The 22769-nt window shown below is 36.2% G+C and overlaps 1 pseudogene; it reads right to left on the bottom strand.

Moving 5' to 3' along the window:
- Window positions 1-22769, bottom strand: part of LOC149570956 (uncharacterized) — a 112611-nt pseudogene that overhangs the window by 33129 nt on the left and 56713 nt on the right.

Genomic DNA, 22769 nt, shown 5'->3' with positions numbered 1-22769 from the left:
AATCCTTTGATGCCCGAGTGAGCTCGGTAAACATTAACTTTTCTTTGTTAACCTTGGAAGCTCAGTTAACAGTAACTTTCTACTACAAAATCCTTTGATGCCCGAGTGAGCTCGGTAAATATTAACTTTTTTGAGTAATGTTTAGGAACGTTCGGTAGACACTGTAAATTGCTTTGCTGATCATCTAAGCTCAGTAGACTCTATCTAATAATTGATATGACATTTGTGTAACATCAAAGACAATACACAATTAACAATTGTATCTAACAATATATATATATATATATATATATATATATATATATATATATATATATATATATATATATATGTATGTATGTATGTATGTATGTATGTATGTATGTATGTATGTATGTATGTATGTATGCATATTTCAAATGAGACATACATGATCGTATACACTCATATACACCCACTTAAAATAAGACATATACCCAAGATATGTATGTATATATGAGTATAGATAGGTTTGGCGTAGTATTCTTGTATTAACACCTTGTGAGTGGAATTATTATTTGCCATCCATTGGCTATGCTTTCATTATATTTCATGTCATCAGCCCTCTTTATTTTCCAGCGGCCTATTTAATATTTATTTTCTTCTTTGAAAAAGCCACATGTGCTATCAGCCTCTTTAGAGGCTCTTGAAATGTAATTCATAATGATGTTACCTTCCTCATCTTGTTCATAACCAAGCATGCTTGTGAGAGCAAGTAAAAATGATCTTTGTTTTATGTGATTGATATTTAGTAGTAGAGGTGTTTGCATATGCTATCTTTTGAAAATTTCATACCTCTATGATTTCACACTCTCGTGCTTCATATCTGCGATATTATTCATTTTCTTTGTTGTGAATTGTTCATTTAGTTTTGTGCATATATTTTCTATAGCCTTTCATGCATCACTTCAAATTTGCACATTCTATGCCATGTTATTTTTGCTAAGATAAATTATTCCACATCAACTCTACTGAGATTTCACCTATGGTGTTGTGGGGATTTCCTTTTAATTCATGCATATTCAGCATATTCCTCAACAATAACAATTTCAATTGTGTACGTGTTGCTAGAAGCTACAGGCAAGGAGCCTTATAATACCCTACCAGGTTGCACATTTTATCTTACCATTTTATTATATTTGAATGGCTTAGAAAGTTCTAGTTGAAAATTTAAAAAGAAATAATGTTATGTATCATATAGAGCTAGATGGTCAGCTCTTGAAAAAAATGACTTTTTGCATGAGATTGTAACATAAAGCCTACATAAGGATCATATTTAGTTACTACATACTATTATGTTTGTTCTTTCAAAACTTAAATCAAAATTGGAAGGATCTCTAACACCATGCAATACTTATAAAGGGTCATCCTCAATATGCCTCTAATATAATAGGAGGCACTCTTAGTGTGTTCAGAGAACTGTTGATAATTTACATGCACTCATTATATCTATTATCGATAAATATTGTGTAGGTAACAGGGTGTGTGTCAGGATGTATGTCATCGGTAAATATTGTGTAGCTGACAGGCCCTTCAGGAAGGTTCTTGTTATGTAGTCGATGGGCCTTCGTGAAGGTTCTTCAAAAAGTATAAATACACCCTTTTGTGATCATTGTAATCATGATCAGAAGCATAATGTAATTTCTTTGGCATATGCAAATAATAAAAGAAGTACTATTGTTCTTATCTATTGTCTATGTGTAATAATCTATTTACCCCATGTGGTAAAGATTTGGCACCATTTCCTGATGGACCTAGAAAGGTAGAGGAATGAAGACTAATGCCGAATCAACTAAACAAGAATAAGAATAAGCTGAAAGAAAAGGATGAAATACGCACAACACAAGGAAATCTAATTTTGCCATAGCAAGCCAAACATAGAAGGAGGTTCCAGAAGATTGCTAATGGACATAGAAGCATTGAGGAATTGTTGTAGGAGACTCAACAGTGGATGAAATTGGTGGAAGAAGCAAGGGAGGAGTTTCTGAACCTGTATTCACCGAGGGAAGAGAATCCAAACAGAAGAGAATTAACTTGCATGGCTTGGAGTGCTGAGGGAGCACAAGTGTGGAGTGAACTCTTCGTCTACGATATACTTCCAAAATAAACAAATTCACTCAATGGAGACCCTTCTTCACCAAAAAGTACAGCTACCAAAATACAAAGTGTTGGTGCTAGAGTGCAGAAAGTTGGTGTCAGAATACAAAGCATTGGTGCCAGAATACAAAGCATTGGTGCTAGAATACAAAGCATTGGTACCAGAGAGAAAAGCACTGGTGCCAAAATATAAAGCATTGGTGCCAAAATACAAAGCATTGGTGTTGGGATACAAAGCATTGGTACCAAAGAGCAAAGCGTTGGTGCTGGAATACAAGGCATTGGTGTTGGTACCAGAGAGCAAAGCGTTGGTGTCAGGATACAAAGTGTTGGTACCAGAGAGCAAAGCGTTGGTGCCAGAATACAAAGTGTTGGTGTCAAGATACAAAGTGTTGGTACCAGAGAGCAAAGCGTTGGTGCCAAAATATAAAGCATTGGTGTCGATATACAAAGCGTTGGTACCGAAGAGAAAAGTGTTGGTGCTAGAATACAAAGCATTGGTGTTGGGATACAAAGTGTTGGTGTTGGGTTACAAAGTGTCGATACCAAAGTTCAAAATGTTAGTTTTGTAGTACTAAACAATGCCCCTACACAACATCTAGTAATAATGGTAGGACCAAAGGAAAAATTGCTAGAATTTGTTGGTGATGGAGTAGCCAATCCAATCTGACATTGTAAAACATGTGAAACTATTTGGAGGGCGAATGGTATAACAAATACAAACAAATGGGTCTGGCAGTTTCTAGCCACCCTGCGGGGTGACACAATTGATTAGTTTGCTAATACAGATCCTCAAAAGTTAAACAATTGGGACAACATTAAGGAGTTTACCACCAAATTTCAACTGCTTTGCAATGACAATGATATCGTAGCCGAGATATACAAAACAAAATAAGGGAAAAATGAAACAGTTTGAGTCTACACTAGGAAATTAAAAGACTTGATAAATAAAATGGAGAATAAGTTGGCCGATGGGCTACATAAAAGATAGTTCATTGAAGGTCTGCACCTAAAGTTGTAGAAGAAGATGAAGAATGTGCTATCATTGTCATACACTGAAGCATACAATCAAGCAATGAACTTGGAAAGTGAGCAAAAGACAAAAAAGAAGAAGAAGAGTAGCTTGTTTGATTCAGATGATGATGCATCTTTAGAAGAAGAGAGCAATGAGGATGAAAAGGGAAGCAAGAAGGTCTGTACCCTCCAAAAGGATATGATTTGGATGATGAAAGAATTCAAGAACATGCAAAAGGGGACCAAGGGAAATGAGCTATGGTGCACCGAGTGCAAGAAAGAAGGCCATACGAAGGGATCCTACCCAAAGGACCAATTTTGCAAGATTTGCTAGATCATTTGATATTCCATGAAGGAATGCCCTTATAATATGAAAACAAGTGGACCTCAGCAAGTGTTCTTAACATAGGAGGCTTCCGCATCAAGAGGGAATGGGAACACTAGTATGGAGGGTGCCATGTCTGGAGAATACAAAAATAATCGGCGAGGTCAAAACAACAACAATAATGGCAACAATAATAATGGCAGTAGAAGTCAAATTTAGTATGATGCGAATGGTCGACCGATAGTACAATGCCAAGCATGTAATTTGTGGGGCTAGTTTGCTCAAGACTGTATAATGACAAACATACCAAAGTTGTTATGCACATGGTGTGGTCCTAGAGATCATGAAGATGCCAAGTGCCCAAAGTCAGGAGTGAATTTGGTCATCATCAGAAAAAACAAAGAGGAGGTTCTGACAATCACACAGAAGTAAGAAAAACTATACCCTAACCTAATGGAAGTAAAGAAGAGAGTACAAGAAACATGGGTAGAAATTGAGAAGGCAATGCAGGCAGAGAAAGCACACTTGAAGGATACTACTAGTACCTCAGCAAGGAACTGCATGGAATAGAACATCATATGACAGATATTACTAATTGAAGTACCAATCAAAATAAATGATCTGCTGCTCATAATGCCTCAACTTTGATTGGCACTCACAAACATTGCTCTAGCTACTAAAGTACCAAGAGAACATAGAAGGGAACATGAAACTAGAGCAAGTATAGTGAATAGAAGGCAGAAGGAAAGTAGAGCAAGTGCAAAGGATCCAATGCTACTAGCCATCTCATTCGGATGACATTCGGTAGTCGTTGATATGGGAATTTTGAGAACTTGTCTAGTTGACACGATTGTGGATGGAGGGTCCAGTGTGAATGTGTTACTGGAGGATACCTGGAAGAGGTTGTGGCAGTAGACATTGTGGTCACCTATGTTCCAATTATTGACGGCGGACCAGCATGGGGTCAAACTGTTAGGATTCCTGATGGCACAACCAGTCATTACCAAAACACAACCATTCTTGCTTGACTTCTTCATCATCTCATTGAAGAGGAGAAGATATGATGCCATTCTAGGCCAAGGATGGCTCATACAAGCAAAGGTTAAGCATGACTAGAAGAAGAGTACCCTATCAATGGAGTGTGGAGGCAGAAGATTCATAATTGACCTTCACACATAAATGGTAGGTGAGGAGGCAACATTGTTGAATTTTGAAAGTGAAGGTGGAGGAGATGATGAGGGGAAGAAGGGAATGGAACCTGATGAAGAGGGAGTATTGAGACTGGAAGGAGGATCAAATGAGGATGACCTAGACTCCTTGAACAAACTTTTCCACTGGCAGATGGAGGATTACGAGCTCTTTCTGAGTTGTAATATGTTAAGGGTCAATGAAGGTGAGAAAGAAGAGAGAAATGAATATATGAAAGAATACAGAGAAGCAGAAGAGGAAAAGGTGGTTAGGACTGAAGATGAAGGGAAGAACATACTGTATGAACCCAGAAAAGAAAAGATCCCACTGTACCACTGTGCAGAAAGAAAATGTTACGTTGAACCACTGATATAGTAGAAATGTGCCGATAGTAAGGAAAACACACCATACAGTCTACACAGGAAACAAAGAGAAATGGTTTAATAAAAGCTTCAATGGCATGGAGTGAAGGTTATAAAATCAAGAGTATAGTTATTGATGAAAGGAAGTGGCATCCAATGAAATTCATAGTGCTAATTGTAAGGAACAAACTAGGTGATATGGAAAGCCTGACAGAAAGGTGTCATAATTTGAACAAGCTCGATCAAAAGCAGCTATTAACACAATGGCCCACAGAGGTGACACAAAATAGGTGCAAAGCGTGGCATGATAAACACCTAAAAATGAATAGCTTTCAACCGGGACAATTGGTATTGAAGTATGATGAACAAAACAAAATCAAACTTGAAAAATTCAGAGTCAAATGGATTGGACTATACCATATCTGGGAGGTAGGTGATAACAGAGCAATAAAGTTGTGGACATTGGACAGGGAGAAAATTCCAGAAATAATGAACAACTCCAAGTTGAAAGTATATCATGTGTGAACTGTTCTATCATCACCAAATATCGGGGAGCAATAAAACTTGAAAAGAAAAAAAGAAAAAAAAGTTGAAAAAAAAAGAAAAGAAAAGAAAGCAAGTCATTGAGCTCATCATACAACCTATAACCCATACGGTAGGACAAGTACAATGACTATACGATATCATGGGGACCATACATTTAATGAATAAAACATGGGATATGTACTAGGTATTGTATAGACATTTGGAGTATGCACAAACTTATGATTGTGTATCATACGGTGATTGGGTTGAACTGTACAGACTTCTTGTTATGTGCCATATGCCTAGAGCATTACTATTAGCTTACACGGATAGGGAGTAGCAATGGAAAGGAAAACTAGAACCAAGTTTATAAAAGCATATCTATACAGTAGCAAGGTATGGGGTTGGTGTTTTAGCGTGACGCAGAGATCTTGTAGAGTGAGTATAATTTGAGCTCTACAATAAGCATATTTGGATAAAAAATGCCTAGACTATAAGTTGCAAATTGGTGTAATAAGGAAGGCAAGTAGAGGAGCCAGCATCAGAAATAGATATAGAAGAAGGGTGGTATGAGGTTTTCAAGAAGAAAAAAAAGTCAGTCATGGAAGTCACCATACGACACTTTGAAGACACTGTACGATGTCAAGTAAGGATATCGTATGAAATTTTGAGCACCACTGTATGACATCCTCTTCTCATGCACCATACAACATTTTAAGTCCTACACCGTAAAACCTCATGTTATAACTTGGCAAGAGCATCATAATCGTATGGTATAGGATATGCACAACAGGCTAGGCAAAGTCTTTTTCTCAAACACCATATGAAAATCTAAGGACCTCCTAAAGACACTGTATGATAGCATTAAGTCCTTCAATAGACATCGTATGACACCATGAAGTCCTTATAGATGTATGAGTGCTTCCTAGAGGCATCACACGACAATAGGAAATCCATAAGGTACAACATCTAGAGCATTTCATCATACATAGCTAGATAAAGGGAAAGGAGCATTATCATTTTCTCTCCATAACGTGAAGCACAATCATACATCATCTAGGGAAGGGTGATGTGGATTTTGGTATTATTCTTCAACTAGCTTCCATACATAGTTTAGGGAAGGAGAAGAATTTCTATGTGTCAAGGGATAACTGGTCTAACCTAGCAGAGGAACAAATGAAGTCTACAAGAAAAAGGAAGTGGAAGAGCAAAAAAAAAAACAAAATGACGATAGATTGGAACAGTTCAAAATGAGTAACATATGATGCCAAAGGGTAGGGAAAACATCAATGGTTGTCAGAAAGAGTGTGGGATCAAAAGAAAATCACAAAATTAGTGTATTTCATACAGTTTTGTGTGGGTTTCAGAGTGCTAATTTGGTTTTGGTAGCTGGGGTGTTGCCCTAGGACCCTACAGGGGCACAACCCTTCGACCCCACTGGGGGCATTGCCCCCAAGACCCCCAATCATTGCAATTATCAATCATGGGAAGTATGACGAGTTGATGAGACCTAGAGTTGTAGGCATGGAGTGTCTGTGTGTCAAAAGTGGCACTCAGAGTAGGTGTTTGGATGTGAGGCTATCTTGGTGGATGCATAGAGAGCTTGGGAGTAGCTGATGATCCAATTGAAGGCAGTACGACAAGACTTGGCTCAAGGTACCAAGGAGTTGGAAATAAAGAAAGTGGCACGGGTGGCTATCAAGGTCAACTAAAGAATTAGTATTGTGTTAGCAGAGGCTACAGATGCAATGTGGTTTGTAGACTAGTTTGGTGCAGGCTCAGGATGAATGTGAAGGTGGTGTGACTGAAACATATCTATCTTGCTGTAGTGAGTCAGTTAATGTATTCCATTTTGTTAATCTGTCTCGAATATTTTGTAATTGTCATCTAGAGATGACTTTTTCTTTTTGGGGGGATGATGTCATTGGTAAATATTGTGTAGCTGACAGGGTGTGTGTCAAGATTTATGTCATCAGTAAATACTGTGTAGCTGACGAGTCCTTTGGGAAGGTTCTTATTATGTACCTGACGGGCTTTCGGGAAGGTTCTTCAAAAAGTATATATACACCCTTCAAGATCATTATAATCATGATCAGAAGCATAATGTAATGTCTTTGGCATATGCGAATAATAAAAGGAGTACTATTGTTCTTGTCTATTGTCTGTGTGTAATAATCTATTTATCCCATGAGGTAAACAATATCTATCATAAACCCAAGATGGGCATAAAGAGATTGAGTAAGATGAACATGATTGTTCAAGGATATGAACAACCATACTAAGATTCATCAAGGATGACTAGTAAGGTCAAGATGAAGAGTATGGGTTGATGGAATATGAACAATGAGTTATACCTGCATGATAAAAAGAAAGAAATAAATTTTTTTGATGAATGAGTAATAAACTTATTAAGTAGTGTAGACTAAGTCAGCTCATGGTAATCAAAGGGTACAATTTTTTTGTCAAGTTGAACAATTGGTGATTGGACACTTAGTGTCCATTTAAATCCTTGATTAGGGTAGGTTTAGCGGCATGCTTGCTCCTGTGATCACTAGAGGTTTGGGTTGCTAGCAATTGGATAGATGGGTTGATGGGAAAGACTCCATAGCCTAGTTGGCTGCCTAGCCAAAACTCTACACTAGGATGCTCAATGGCAAGATAGGGCTATCTTGTGTCTAATCTTAGGTAGCGAGGGTCTTTCATAGTTGAGATCGTGTGGGGATACTTAAGGGTCTGTGGTTGGGAGGTTAAACCCCTAACAATTCTTTTCATCTTCACCAAATGCCAAGACTTGCACAAAATAGGGATATGTTCTACATTCAAATTATCTTCTTTAAAACAGGTACTTCACTTTATGTATTTCATTTCAATTGAAGATATGTGAGTAGATTATTATTGTGAGATCAATTTCTCTCTTTCCTTATACTAGGATTCAATTATTTTTTTATAGCCATTGAACCCTTTCATTTGAATGCATATCATAGTTATTATAACTGTTTCAAGTGAATATGAAGGATATTGTCTATTTTGCTTATAATTAATTGATTATTTAGGAGTGGGAAATTTAACATGTTACAATTTCATCAATGGTTCTTAGATTTATTGGCCTAAATATGGATACAATTAAATCAGCATCTACAAATGATTTGCATCTTATCTTCAAAGATATTGTTTTCCAAGTCAGATCTAGTAGCTTGTTGCAATGTGTTTGCACCTAGAAGGTTGGATGAATAAAATTGTGGCAACAATAGTAGGGTGATCTTAGTGACCTCCCTCTGAATTTTGACAAGGAACAACTCCCTTGATTAAATATTCAATTAATTATGACCAAAATTACATTAATAGGCACTTTTTACTGGAAGACACTAAAGGTATATATAGCCATTATATCAATACACAATGAATGCATGACATAATAAACAGTTTTTACACTCATTCAAAGACACAAATCTTTTCATTGTAAGGAAAATCAATCCCACAAAGCATATGCATACATTCCTTGACACATACAAACTATAAAAAATAACAAAATATGAAGTTGATAAATAGATTAATGGAAGTGACTTTTGACAGATAAGATGCATTTGACAAATCCTCAAATACACAGATTTTCAAAGGACCAAATAATTACTTTCATTCACAGATCAAAGTTTTCATTGTTCATCATTATTCATATGATATGAAATATAAAGAATAAGAGGATTTTATGCTATGGAATGTATTATTTCAACTAAAATTTTCTTGGGAAAAGGAAGTCAAACCTTTTTCCAATCAGTTGATTGACTATATATAGTCTTACATAATCAGAATTGAAAGAAAATGGGTTAAACAACTCACAGTCCATTTTTTAAGATTTTGCAGAATTTCATAAAGCCTCAATAACTCACACCCAGTACCTAGCTTATGAAATTCCTAAAAACTACCCAAAATTTATTCCTTTCTATCCACCTACAGACTATCATTGGGTTGCTTTTCTGAACTTTGCAGACTAAATTGGGTGACGAGTAGCTTCCATTCCACATAGGATGCCATGAACTCCTGAATCACCTACAAGTTAGGTGTGCTGATATGCATTATACATAGTCACCAAAAATCCTTTTCTCTCTTAATTTCTTGAATTCTAGTAGTATAATTAGGTAGGTTATCAAAGCAAACAGCTAGTAGGGCTTCAATCTATACAAGCTTTGATACTTCGTCTACAATAATGATTTTAGATTCTCTAACCTTATCAACTTCCTACCTCAAATCCTGTAGGATTGATTCCTTGTTTTGGCCTACTTCCCAATTCTTTGAAACATACAATACTTGATTGTATCTGAGCTCTTCTATCAACATCTTGATTAGTTCATTCAGTCCCTTGATGAACTTTGAGTATTTTGCCTTCCCTTATTTGATAATCGAGTTTTTCCACTCGATATTATTTCTGCAAATATAAAGCATGTACTCATCTACAATCTTGGAAGGTTTTTCAATAAGGAATTGAGTAACGACATACCTTTGGACTTCATGAACAATTTCTTGTGTCAATTCTTTAAACGTGCTAAAAATAATCTTACCTTTCTGTACCTGATCAAGGAACTTTTGGCTGATAGGGGATATGGGATCAAAATATTGCAATCCCTAAGCCAGAGGTTGAGGGCATGACCCATGAATGGTATTAATGTATTTGTCCATAGCCTTCAACATTTACTTAGGCTCCTTTTCATCTTCTCCTCTTTTCAAGACCTTCTCTGCACCTTGTTGATTATGGCTTTGAATAGGTGATTGTTAGACTCCTTGTTTGTGACTCCCAAATTCAGATTTTCTATCTTGAAGTCACTCATTGTAGGTTCCTTCAATTTTTTTGTGGTTACTGGTTAGGCAACCTCTGCTACCCATCTTCATGTCTATGGATCAACTACCATTCATTTTGTGGCCTTCAATTTCTTAGCCTTTGGCATCATCTGAAGACATTTTCTTACCATATCATCAATTGGTTAGCAATAGGTACAAATTTCCTCTTCTTACACATTGAAGTCTCCAGTCACTTTTGAGTAGATGATGGTGGACCAACAAAAGTCAGAGTTGGACTGGCATCGAGCCCATAACACTCAGTGCTTGGCTAAAATCTAGAGAATCATCTAAGTCGATGGTCTCCAACTTATTGAGCTTAATATCTTCACTAAACATGCTATTCTTGTGTCCTTCTCCTGACTCTATGTTAATCACTTTCTCCTCAATCCTCACCTCCTAGTCTTTATTTCTTGTCCTTCACCACATGACCTAAATAGGAGTAACAGTGGGTTTCGAGTTCATGGGTTCATTCCTTGGGCTTGGCTTCTTTGCATTATTTTCAGACTCACCTACATCACAAATGGTAGCACATTTATCAACCTTCTTAGAAGTAGATTCAATTTTCTTGTAAGTCTTCATAGACTCCTTAGTTTTTAGATCTGCATTCCTCTTCTCAAGCAACCATTTTTCAATCTACCTTATAAAAAGGAAGGTCTTAAACTCTAGGGCATCACTATCTAGAAGTGTCTAGTCAGTTTGGGAAACATGATGAGCTTCAACATATATAGGGTCCAAGATATTTTCATCCTCCTCTTCAAGCCCACTTATGTTCATTTTCAGACTAAAAATAACAATTTGGGACAAAAAGAATCTACTCCATAACCTCTTTAACACTTCATGCTCATTTGCATAATCAACCCATTAATCCTCTAAATATGGAATTGGTAGGTACACTAGCTTCATAAGAAAATACTCCCTTAAAACCCCCCCATTATCAAAATTCATGCGAGGTTTATAGAAGTGGAATTGGAATTTAAAAAATCAACCTCTAAATTCAAAGCATCAGATGTCATTCTACATTCACATCCACCTAGTTCAATGGGAAAGCAAATATCCTGTTCACTCCAAGGTGAGTATATTTTGCTAACATTAGCAAGTTGTTAGCACACTTCTACCAATATGAGACAATCCAACACATACCTTGGTAGCTTCACAAGGGCTCCTCTATATCCTCTAATCCTTAGATATGTGAAACGTGGGAACTATGTGTAATAGCACCCATTGTTAAAACTAGAGCCCAAAAACTAAAGATGAAAATACAAAAGTAAAGAAATCATTAGAGAGAAAAACAACACTAGAAAATATCCTAGGAAAACCCTTCTAGAATGAAGGGAAAAACCCAACCACACAATGAAATATCATTTTATTGATAATAAAAGTTCAAGTATACAAATATACTTTGATTGATGCAAATATATAACAATAGGAGAGACTCTTCACATTATAACTGAAAAGTCTCTTGAGATTTCTATAACTCCTATAATTTGTTGGCTCTTGATTTAATAGTTTTGGAAATAACCAAGAAACCAGACCAATACATCTAAGGTTAGCAAATTCCTATAATGGATGCACTTGATTGTAGTCTTGGGCCAACTGCAAGGATAAATCCTTCTTCTTCTTTAGGCTCTGTTAGACCTAGGTGGGTGTACCTCAGACTCTTTATATGGTATCAGTGCAAAAGCATACAACTGAATCTAGAAAAAAGATAAAATTCCTTAATCTTCTATGTTTATGCAAGCATCCATGGATGAAATAGCTACTTAACAGAGCACATGAACCTGATAAACTAAGTGAGCGAAAACTCTTTTAATTCTTAAACACTAAAGAAAGATATTCGATTAAGATTTGTATCTCAGCATAACCCGAGCATGCAACAACAGAGAACATTTATCTTTCAAGCTGACCAGTCCCTTATCCATTGGGCACCAACTAAACCTTCACTTCCTGATGGATACTAGAAGTATACTCATATATTTAGATATCTGATCTATCTATTTGACTTGCAAACAGACATCAATCTTCATGACAACTCTCATACTTATGGTAATATCCTCTTGGTGTAACCCACAACCCTATCAGTATAAACAAGCATTTACTTGGCTTCTTTGTTCCAACAAAAAGTTTATCCTAACATACAATCTAAAAGGATTGCAACTGAGTTCAAGATCTTTTTTCTTAAACACAAAAGATTGCAAATAACAGAAGGAGACAATAATCAAAATGAAATAAAGAAATGAAGCTCTTGCATTAATTTCCTTGAAACCAACACATCAGCTGCATATCAAAATTTAGAAAATATACAAAGAACTGATTGTGACATATGAATTCTTCAAAAGAAATACAATATTGATGTTCATATCAGAGGAACACTGGGAAAATTGGTGTCACAACTATCAGGAAATTCTCTAACTCTGGAACCAGATTGGTCTCACAATCCTCAGAAAATCTCCAAAAAATTGGAACCCTTACAATAAGCAGAAAAGGAGGATATATAGGAGAGAAAAATCTTTCTGGGTCTCTAATCTGAATTTGACATGTGTCCCACTAAAAGAGTCTTCAATCTGGAGTTGTTGAAACTGAACTTCCTCATCTACCTGCACTTGAAAACCATAAATGATGCAAAAATATCTGATACATCCCCACTTAAAATATGCAAATATCTCATGAAGGAATATCAAGAAATCATCACAATCTATACTAAGGCTCCAAAAATTTGATCTCAACATGCCACATTTGCTTTGCCATGAAATTCAACATTGTGCAGTTGCCAGAAAAAATAATTGCTTCAACCACCTCCAAAAACATTCAATTCATCCTTACAATTGCTAGAGAAGTCAAATCAAATGAAAATGTTAATGTGTGGTAGCTTCAGTTGGATAAACCTATGAGATATAGTTATATATGTGTTTATTATTATATGAGATAAATTAATATAATAATAATATATATAACTATGGTTATATGTTAATTATAAATTAATATTTAATAATAATACATAACATTGGTTATATTTATTATAATATTAATTATTAATTAACAAATAGATATGTCCGTTAAAGGGACATGTCTATTCATGTCTTACTCTTATTTATTTGAGGAGACCTGCCTTTGGAAAACATATACCAATTCAGGTAATGCAAGTACATTTGCAGCGATCCGAAAACATCAATAGAAAATATATCCAAATCTGATTGCAATTTCATTTGCAACATTAGATTTTCACTTTTCACTATGAAACCCCCGAAAATAGAAAACCTCCTGTAGCTGAAACTTACTGAGACTTGCACAAAATCTAACTGTAAAAATTGAAAATTCTCTCTTTTTCGATTTCGACAATTTATTACACTATATGTTTTGGACAAAAAATGCCCTCTTGAAACTATTTTGAAAATATGCCTCTTGAACTGAATAGAACATATTTAAAATTGAATTTTTTAAAAAAGCTCATATAGTCAAACTATTCAAATATTTCAATTTTAAAATCTGAGCATTGGAGAATCATTTGAAATTTGATTTTTAAATCATTTTCTTCTTTCTCTTCTCCCCTTTTCCACATGTCGATCTCAGATTCATTTCTCATCACTTTGGTAGGTCCCCTGATGACTAGGGACACGTGTCATCAACTTGCTACATTGCTATACATAACTTTCGAGCACCTTTCTATAGCGAGCAAGTGATAACCATTGGTTTTGCTTTGATCTTGTGGCAGACATTTGATACAACCCTTAAGAGAACAATAGTGGGTCCCTCACTTGCTACCTCACTATACATAACTTTCTCACATCTTTCCATAGCGAGTTAGCTAGTATCGTCGATCTGAGATCAAATCAAAGGGTAAAGAAACTGAACAAAGTACCTTGAAGAAGTGGTGGGTCCCATACTCGCTATGTCGCATAGACTAAACATCGCACAAATTTTCATAGCGAGATGGCGAGGATCATCGATTTATGCTTGATCGGACAATTTAGAATCATATACATGTTCTATGCATGGGGAGTGGGTCCAAGATACTGATGTCGCTAAGTTGGCTTAACATGCTGGCACACATATATATTATTTAAACCTTTAGTGACATCACATGTCCTTGGCCTTGCCATATTTGTTACTTTCAAGTGGGTTGCTACATCGCTATCAGCAAAATTACTAACCATCTAGCTAGCGATATAGCAAGTTCTGACGAATTCAGAATTTTTGGCTTATAGATGCTCAGTAGGATGCCACCATGTCATTTAATTTGTACAACTCATTTTTGATGAATCACTTGTTCGGGACCCATCTCTTTTAAAATTTCTATTACATCACAACCTTCCAACTAGTCACTACCTCGCTACCGACAGGTCACATAGATTTTTCGATAGTGACTTAGCGAGTCGTCGAAGAAACCTCAATTCCGATGACACCATTTATGAATTCCTCCTCGTGTGTCCTTTCTGACACTGACAATCTTGGGAGATAGCACGTGACCATAATGCCTTCACATTAATATAGTTTTTTCGGCATTGGACCTCACTTTTTAGCACCAGGACATAGTTCTCCGATGGTCACTACATCGCTATAGGAAACAACCTTGCAACTTTTTATAGTGAGTACGCAACATCCATTGATTCTAACAAGATCCAATGGTGGAATAAGATTTTTCAAAAGGACTCAACAATGACCTCGACGTAGTCAGGAAAGAAAATTCAATTGCTGTTAAGACTTTTGCACCAAAATAAGATTTAAAAAGAAAGACCTAGGGTTTTAAAAGATATCAAAAATATGAGACCAAAACCTAAAACCCTAGGACCTAACAAAAGAACTCACATCTAATTTTTTACCATGATTCTAAGAAAAATTAATATGTAAAAATTAGACCAACATAATTAATAATAACTCTTTGAATATTCATGCTTCAATGCATGTAAATGACACATGTCATTACATTTAATATTACAATTTACACATTTGCATCATTTTCAGCTGAACGTAACAATAACGGTAAAAATGTTTATATATCCAGAGATAAAGATCTCTTTCGCAGCTATCATATTCAACACCCATACACACCAATGAGATGGATGGCTTCGTCTGACATTCTATATTGAGGATTTCTTGCTAGATCATGTATCAATTTCCCAAAAAAGGTGTCATTGACCCTCTTGTAGTTCATTGTATGGTTCTCCCTCTATAAACAAGAATAGTACTCATATATCTCCATATCCTTTGTAAATGGCTCATGTGGCAGCCAAGCCCATTCCCTACTAAAGGTGAGGCTATAAAATCAGTACGAGGTCATGTGAAACCCTCATTTGCTGAAGTGACCATTATTGAGTAGGTCATGCAATTCCTCAATAATAATAATGCCCCAATCCAAGAAGTGAGTGCCTGAAAAAATGATTTGGATGAAAAAGTACATCCAATCTTCAAAATGATAGGCAAGGTCATCTCCCCTAACCCTATTCAACAGGGATACCAAATCTCTAATGTGGGTTTTCATATGCTCCTAGGCAAGAGGCATTAACAACCTTAATCCACCCTTTTGTGCCTTAACTAGCTAGTTCTTGGCAATCACAATTCTATACAATTACTAATTTTGAGAAAACTGGGCCTAGGAGGAGGAAATATTTAAGTCAGAGTACTCATCCCTTACTAGAATTTTTAGAGTTGTCGTAATGGTTTCTTTGTTATTGGGAGCAACATCTCACCATCAGCATTCCATATGCACCTTTCTTTGGGGTCATAGATGTCTATGCACTCTTGAACCAATTTTGGGCAAATCATCGACGTCAGAAAAGTTTGATGCAGGGTTTCTAGCCCTCTCTACAAAAGCATTTATATCAAAATGAAGCCAATCGATATCCCTTTGTTTCAAGGTGAGGATATCTAATTATAATTACTTTTCAGTTCACACAAGGTAGTTGGCAAGGTTCAATTTTCAACCATTATAAACAAAATATTTTTTGCCGCCAATCACATCACGTAGTAATTTATTGATGTCTTTTCCCCATAGGACCATTGAACGTGTTTACTACTTCAACCATTTGAACCATTTCAATGGGTTCAATGTATTCAAGCTATTCAAAACTTTAGTATATGCTTTATTTAACAAAAACATATGATTAGACAAGAAAAGAGACAATGAGACTTCATTTTTGAATATATATATATATATATATATATATATATATATATATATATATATATATTAGAGACATGTCAATTTTTTTGTACTCTGTCATCATAATTCAAACACAAGCATCATCAGTGCTTTCAGAACATAAATTTAGACAAGTCAGTGTCTCTATAGTTTCAAACCACATATCGAGACATATGGAATTACATTAGTAAATCTTTAGATACATGGGTTTATGTCATGTCCCCTCTTTTAGCTTAGTCTAGCAGAGACATGTGAGTCAACTTGCTATGGGGTCTTGTAAGTTGACAATGTTGGATAGAGACCCAATATGATTATTTAGTGTTGGGGACTTGATGTTTTGGTAGTTGTTGATTAGTTGGGAGACATTCCTTGTTTTTAGGAGGCAGTTCCTACCTTTTAGGAGGTATGATCTTGCCCAGGGTTGGGTCTCCATGAGATTACTCTTTGGGTTCAGTTTCAGAGGGATAGGGCTTGTTTCCTAAATTTTAGGAGCATCCCTATATTATAGGGATGAGACTGCAAGTTGATCCTTGATTTTGACTTCAGTCACAAATAGGTGATAGCTAAGTCACAAGGTTCGAGTTTGAGTTCGAGTTTGACGACTATGAAATTTGAATGAAGTTTGACAAGTAAAAAAAATCCAAAAAAAATTGAAATTAAATTCACCTAATGTAATCTAAAAAAAATATAAATATATGCTTTTATTATTATATATTTTAATAATTGACAAAATAATATAAAAAATATAAGTATTGACATGTTTAGTTATAAATATATGATATTTATGATTATATAATATAGAAAATATTAACATGTTTTAATATTTAATAAATAATATAAAATTACTAACAATAATATCTTAATAAGATTAAAAAAAATTCAATAATGAAAAATTATAACTATTAACTAAATTTAAAGTTAAATAATCTCCAAACATTAAAGATACTATAGTAAAAATTTAAAACTATTACCCCAAACCTATAATTAAATAATCTCCTAAAGTTAAAAATAATATTCGTGCCCAAACTGTGAATGAAGAGGAATGGATGCAAATGCGAATGCGCAGGTCCACCATTGTCGATGGAGGAACGAAATAAGACAAGTTTCATAAAGGAATGACTTTGCAGGGCATTGAAAAGCCTTGATTCTCCATCTTGTTCATTGCAGGGCAGATATAAAGCTAAGGTTTGTATCCCAGGACCTGCACAAATGATTTGTATCCCACGACTTGTGACCTACACAAATGATTTCTATCTCATGACCTATGATCTATAGTAGAAACGATGACTTGCAAGCTACGGTAGAAATAATGACTTGCAAACACGATGAATTTGAGCCGAATTTATATGAAATTTTAATTTATTTTTAGGTTCGCCGAATTTCGAACTTCAAGCCAAAAATTTGGCGAACCTTGTGACATAGGGTGACAGGATGATTTTATGGTTTGTGATGTTAGTTGGGCATTTTGTGGTTATTTGGGCTATATTTTTAATATTTCCTAAGTTAGCATTTGATAATTAAATAAGGCTAAGTGATTAGCCATTTTGGAGTAACAAGGGGTTTTTGGCCTCATCTGGATGCACATCTTATGGTGTGATAGCTCATTGGAAAAGTCTTGAAATTCTCTAAATCTTTCTCTTTGGTCTGAGGGCAATTCAGTGACCAGATTTCTATCTATGAGGAGAAAGGTCATTTTCTAGTAACATGACCACTTTAAAACTAGAAATTATAACACTTTCACTACCCAATGCCACTTGGAGACACTTAGGGTTCGATTTGCATTTGAGATGGGTTATAAGGAGATAGAAGCTTCATTCTATGATCATCTTTTGCATATTTGACAACTTGTTTATGAATTTTCTCTGAATGGGCAATTTCTAGTCTGGGATGCAAACCCTAGGTTAGTGATTGGCTCGGACATAGCACTCAGCAATCTTTGGGACCGAATCTCTTAGGCATTGTGCATGGTGATTAAGGATAGAGGCATCAATTCTCATTAGGGTTTGAGCATGGCATATCATCCTTCCAATTGGGACGTGGTTCATTCCAGCCTATGGGATGCAATTTATAGTGGATACACCATGTTGTGTATAGAGTATTGCTTGTATTCACCTCCAAATGTATGTTGGATTCGAGAACAATCTTTACCTTCCAATTTGACATCAAATTTGAATGTGAGCTTTGGGAAATGCATTGGATTTATTGCTTGGATCTATAATTCAGATAAATATGCCTAGTGCGGTTAGCAATAATTTTGTTTTTTGTTGTATACCTTATTTATTTCAGTCTTGTTTCATTTTTGTTGTTCCCTATTCCTTTCTATGTTGTAAAACCATCAAAACACAAAAAGAATCCAAACTTTCTACACTTTTGTCTAGTTCTGCAAGAGAATTTAATAAACAAGAAAACAAAAATTTAAATTCAAAAAATTATAGCAGTTTATTCAAAAAGTCTTGTTAATTTATTTCCACATCTGGGTACTGGCTAAAAAGTTTTGATAATTCATTTTGGCATTTGGGTATTAGATAAACAGTTTTGATAATTTATTTCAGCATCTGGGCACTGGCTAAAAAGTTTTGATAATTCATTTTGGCATCTGGGTACTGGATCAAAAGTTTTGATAATTCATATTAGCATCTGGGTAGTCACTAGTTGGTGGATTGAATACAAATCTATACATCCAAGAGTTGAGATACACAGATTTTATATGTGTAGGAGAGCTCAACTTGAGCAAGGGTTTGGAATAGACTAGGAACCTATTATGGTAGAAGAATAGGTGGGCAACACAAGGAATCAAGATGATAAAGAGAGAGAGATGGTGTGGACCCTATTCACTACTCAGCCTAGGATCGTTCAAGCTTTAGATAGATTACATGATAGCTTGGAGCGTTTGGAGATGGGTGGACACAGAGGTTGGCGAAGTAGATTAGTTTTAGTGGTTGGTAGTTAGTGCATCGATCAATCCCATTTTTTAGTTGGGAGCTCCTTTCATTCCTCTAGGCAGCATTGCCATCATACACCTACTATGAATAGAACATTGCTTCCTCAGTTCATGCCAGGTGAATGGCCAACATAGGTGGAACCACCAGAGGTGGGGTTCCAGGAGTCAGTTTTGGCAGCCATAGTTGAGTGGAGAGCTCTACCCCATGAGGTTAGGGATGTCTTCCCTATTCCTCAGTATTGTGCACATCATAAAGATATAGCTAGGTTCAGGGGAGATCATTGTTATAGACCATGCGGCAACAAAAAAACTATGACCTCAATAGAGCTACTGGGAAGATCACATTGGTTATATATAATGGCTCAAGAGATACGAGTGCACAAGCTTGGGTTCACAAGCTAGCTATATATCTTTCATTATGCCCCATGCTTGAGCATGAGGCTAATCAATTTGTTGTGTTGCATTTAGATGGGATTGCCTATGATTGGTGGAACCATGGATTGGTTACCCAGGATCATGCCTTAGTACATTCCTATGCTGAGTTCACTAGGCAACTCATTACATGGTTTGACTATAAGGATACAAAACTTTACTATAGAGAGTTTTCTCATCTAAGACAAATTGGTCATGCAAAAGCTTATATTAATGAGTTTTAATGTATTGTGGTTATGGTACTTGATATGGCCTAGAAGCATAGTGTGATGCTATTCATTGAGGGATTGCAAGACATGCTTAAGGGATTGGTTCATGCTTTCCAGCCAGCCACTCTTAAGAATGCTATTGATGTGACATTAATACTGGACACCACTCCTACCTCTTATCAGACTGATAAGATACCATCGGGGAACATATTAGCACCATAGACCTCCTTTACAGGCTAAGGACATGCTGCCTCCACCTCCCAAAGTAGACCTATATTCTAGAAATGAACTAAGGAGGAGTAAATTATGTTTTTCTTGTAAGGAGCCATGAGTATCGGGACATAGGTGCCTTGGGTAGGGAAAGGAACATTTTATTGAGGTCATATTAGATGTGGATGATGAGGAGGTTTGGGATATAAATGACAAAGATGATGGTGTCTAAATTGAGCTCAAAGATGTTGAGGTAGTAGTTGCAACACAAGGGACTATGACTATGTTGTTAGGTGCACCGATGATTCACCTCTTCTACATATTGGGTATGATCCATGGACATACTATGTATTGTTTGGTGGATAGTGGGTCTTTACATAATTTTATAAATACAAGAATGGTAGAACGATGTGGGCTGCAAGCATAGAATTTTTCAGTAATCGATGTGACTATGGCCAATGGTCTTACTTTGCAATGCGTCAAGGGTAGTCTACAGTTGAGCATAGGCATGAAGGAATACACCTTGATAGATGACTTTTACATGTGTGATCTAGGGGGCACATTTGTAGTTTTGGGCATACAGTGGTTGCAATACTTGGGGAGATACAACCAAGATTTCAGGGCGAGACAATTGGAGTTTATGGTTGGGAGAAGGAAGATTGTGCTCAAGGCATACCCACTTCTATCTCAGGGTGGATCAGCTAGGAGTATGATTACTGATCAAGACTCAGATAGTAATAGTGATTTCATCATAACCCCATGTCTCTCAATATCTCAACACACAAGAGTGGGTGCCTTAATTTTGCCACAAAGATTGTATGAGGTTTGGGACGGGTTGCATAGTAGGACTATTTTGGGACCAGCTACTGGTCTGAATTTTGATAGGAGGACAAGATGTCCATTTTTTTGGATTCTTGGGCGTGAGGGTATTCAGGGGTGGATACTCTACTGTGACAATGTGATCTACTTCACTTCTACACCTTACAATGGGGAGTATGTTTGTCCTATAAGACACTTTAGGTTTGGGGTCGATCAATGCTCTATATTTGGATTGCTTGGGATAGTGGAGGATTAGTGTTGCATTTCTTGTGGGCAAGTATCTCCGAGAGGGGATGACTGTCATGCCCCCTCTTTTAGCTCAGTCTAGCAGAGACATTTGAGTCAGCTTATTATGGGGTCTTGTAGTCTGACAGGGTTGGATAGAGACCTAGTATGGTTATTCAATGTTGGGGACTTGATGTTCTGGCAGTTGTTGATTAGTTGGGAGACATTCCTTATTTTTAGGAAGCAGTTCCTACTTTTTAGGAGGTATGATCTTGCCTAGGGTTGGGTCTCCATGAGATTACTCTTTGGGTTCAGTTTTAGAGGGATAGGGCTTGTTTCCTAAATTTGAGAAGTATCCCTAGATTTTAGGGATGAGACTGCCAGTGGATCCTTGATTTTTGACTTTAGTCACAGATAGGTGATAGGATGATTTTATGGTTTGTGATGTCAATTAGGCATTTTGTGGCTATTTGGGTTATATTTTTAATATTTTCTAAGCTAACATTTGAAAATTAAATAAGGCTAAGTGATTAGCCATTTTGGAGTAATAAGGGGTTTTTGGCCTCATCTGGATGTGCATCCTGTGGTGTGATAGCTCGTTGGAAAGGTCTCGAAATTCTCTTTGGTCTGAGGGCAATTTAGTGAAATAGATTTCTGTCTATGAGAAAAAAGGTCATTTTCTAGTAACATGACCACTTTAAAATAAGAAATTATAACACTTTCACTACCCAACGCCACTTGGAGACACTTAGGGTTTGATTTGCATTTGAGAGGGGTTATAAGGAGATAGAAGCTTCATTCTATGATCATCTTTTGCATATTTGATACCTTGTTTATGAATTTTCTCTGAATGAGCAATTTCTAGTCTGAGACGCAAACCCTAGGTTAGTGATTGGCTGGGACGTAGCCCTCAGCAATCTTTGGCACTGAATCTCTTAGGCATTGTGCATGGTGATTAAGGATAGAGGCATCAATTCTCATTGGGGTTTCAGCGTGGCATATCATCTTTCCAGTTGGGACGTGGTTCATTGCAGCATGTGGGACACCATTTACAGTGGATACACTGCATGGTGTATAGAGTATTGCTTGTATTCACCTCCAAATGTATGTTGGTTTTGAGAACAATCTTTACCTTCTAGTTTAACATCAAATTTGTATGTGAGCTTTGGGAAATGCATTGGATTTATTGCTTGGATCTATAATTCAGACAAAGCTGCCTGACACGGTTTGCAATAATTCTGATTTTTTCTATATACCTTATTTATTTCAGTCTTGTTTCATGTTTGTTGTTCCTTATTCCTTTCTATGTTGTAAAACCATGAAAACACAAAAAAAATCCAACCTTTCTGCACTTCCATCTAGTTCTGCAAGAGAATTTAATAAACAGGGAAACAAAAATTTAAATTCAAAAAATTACAGCAGTTTATCAAAAGAG

This window comes from Cupressus sempervirens, chromosome 2 (genome assembly GCF_028749045.1).
Source record: "Cupressus sempervirens isolate cs-2001-9-10 chromosome 2, ASM2874904v1, whole genome shotgun sequence".
NCBI lineage: Eukaryota > Viridiplantae > Streptophyta > Pinopsida > Cupressales > Cupressaceae > Cupressus > Cupressus sempervirens.
This window is presented reverse-complemented; position numbering and strand designations above follow the sequence as displayed.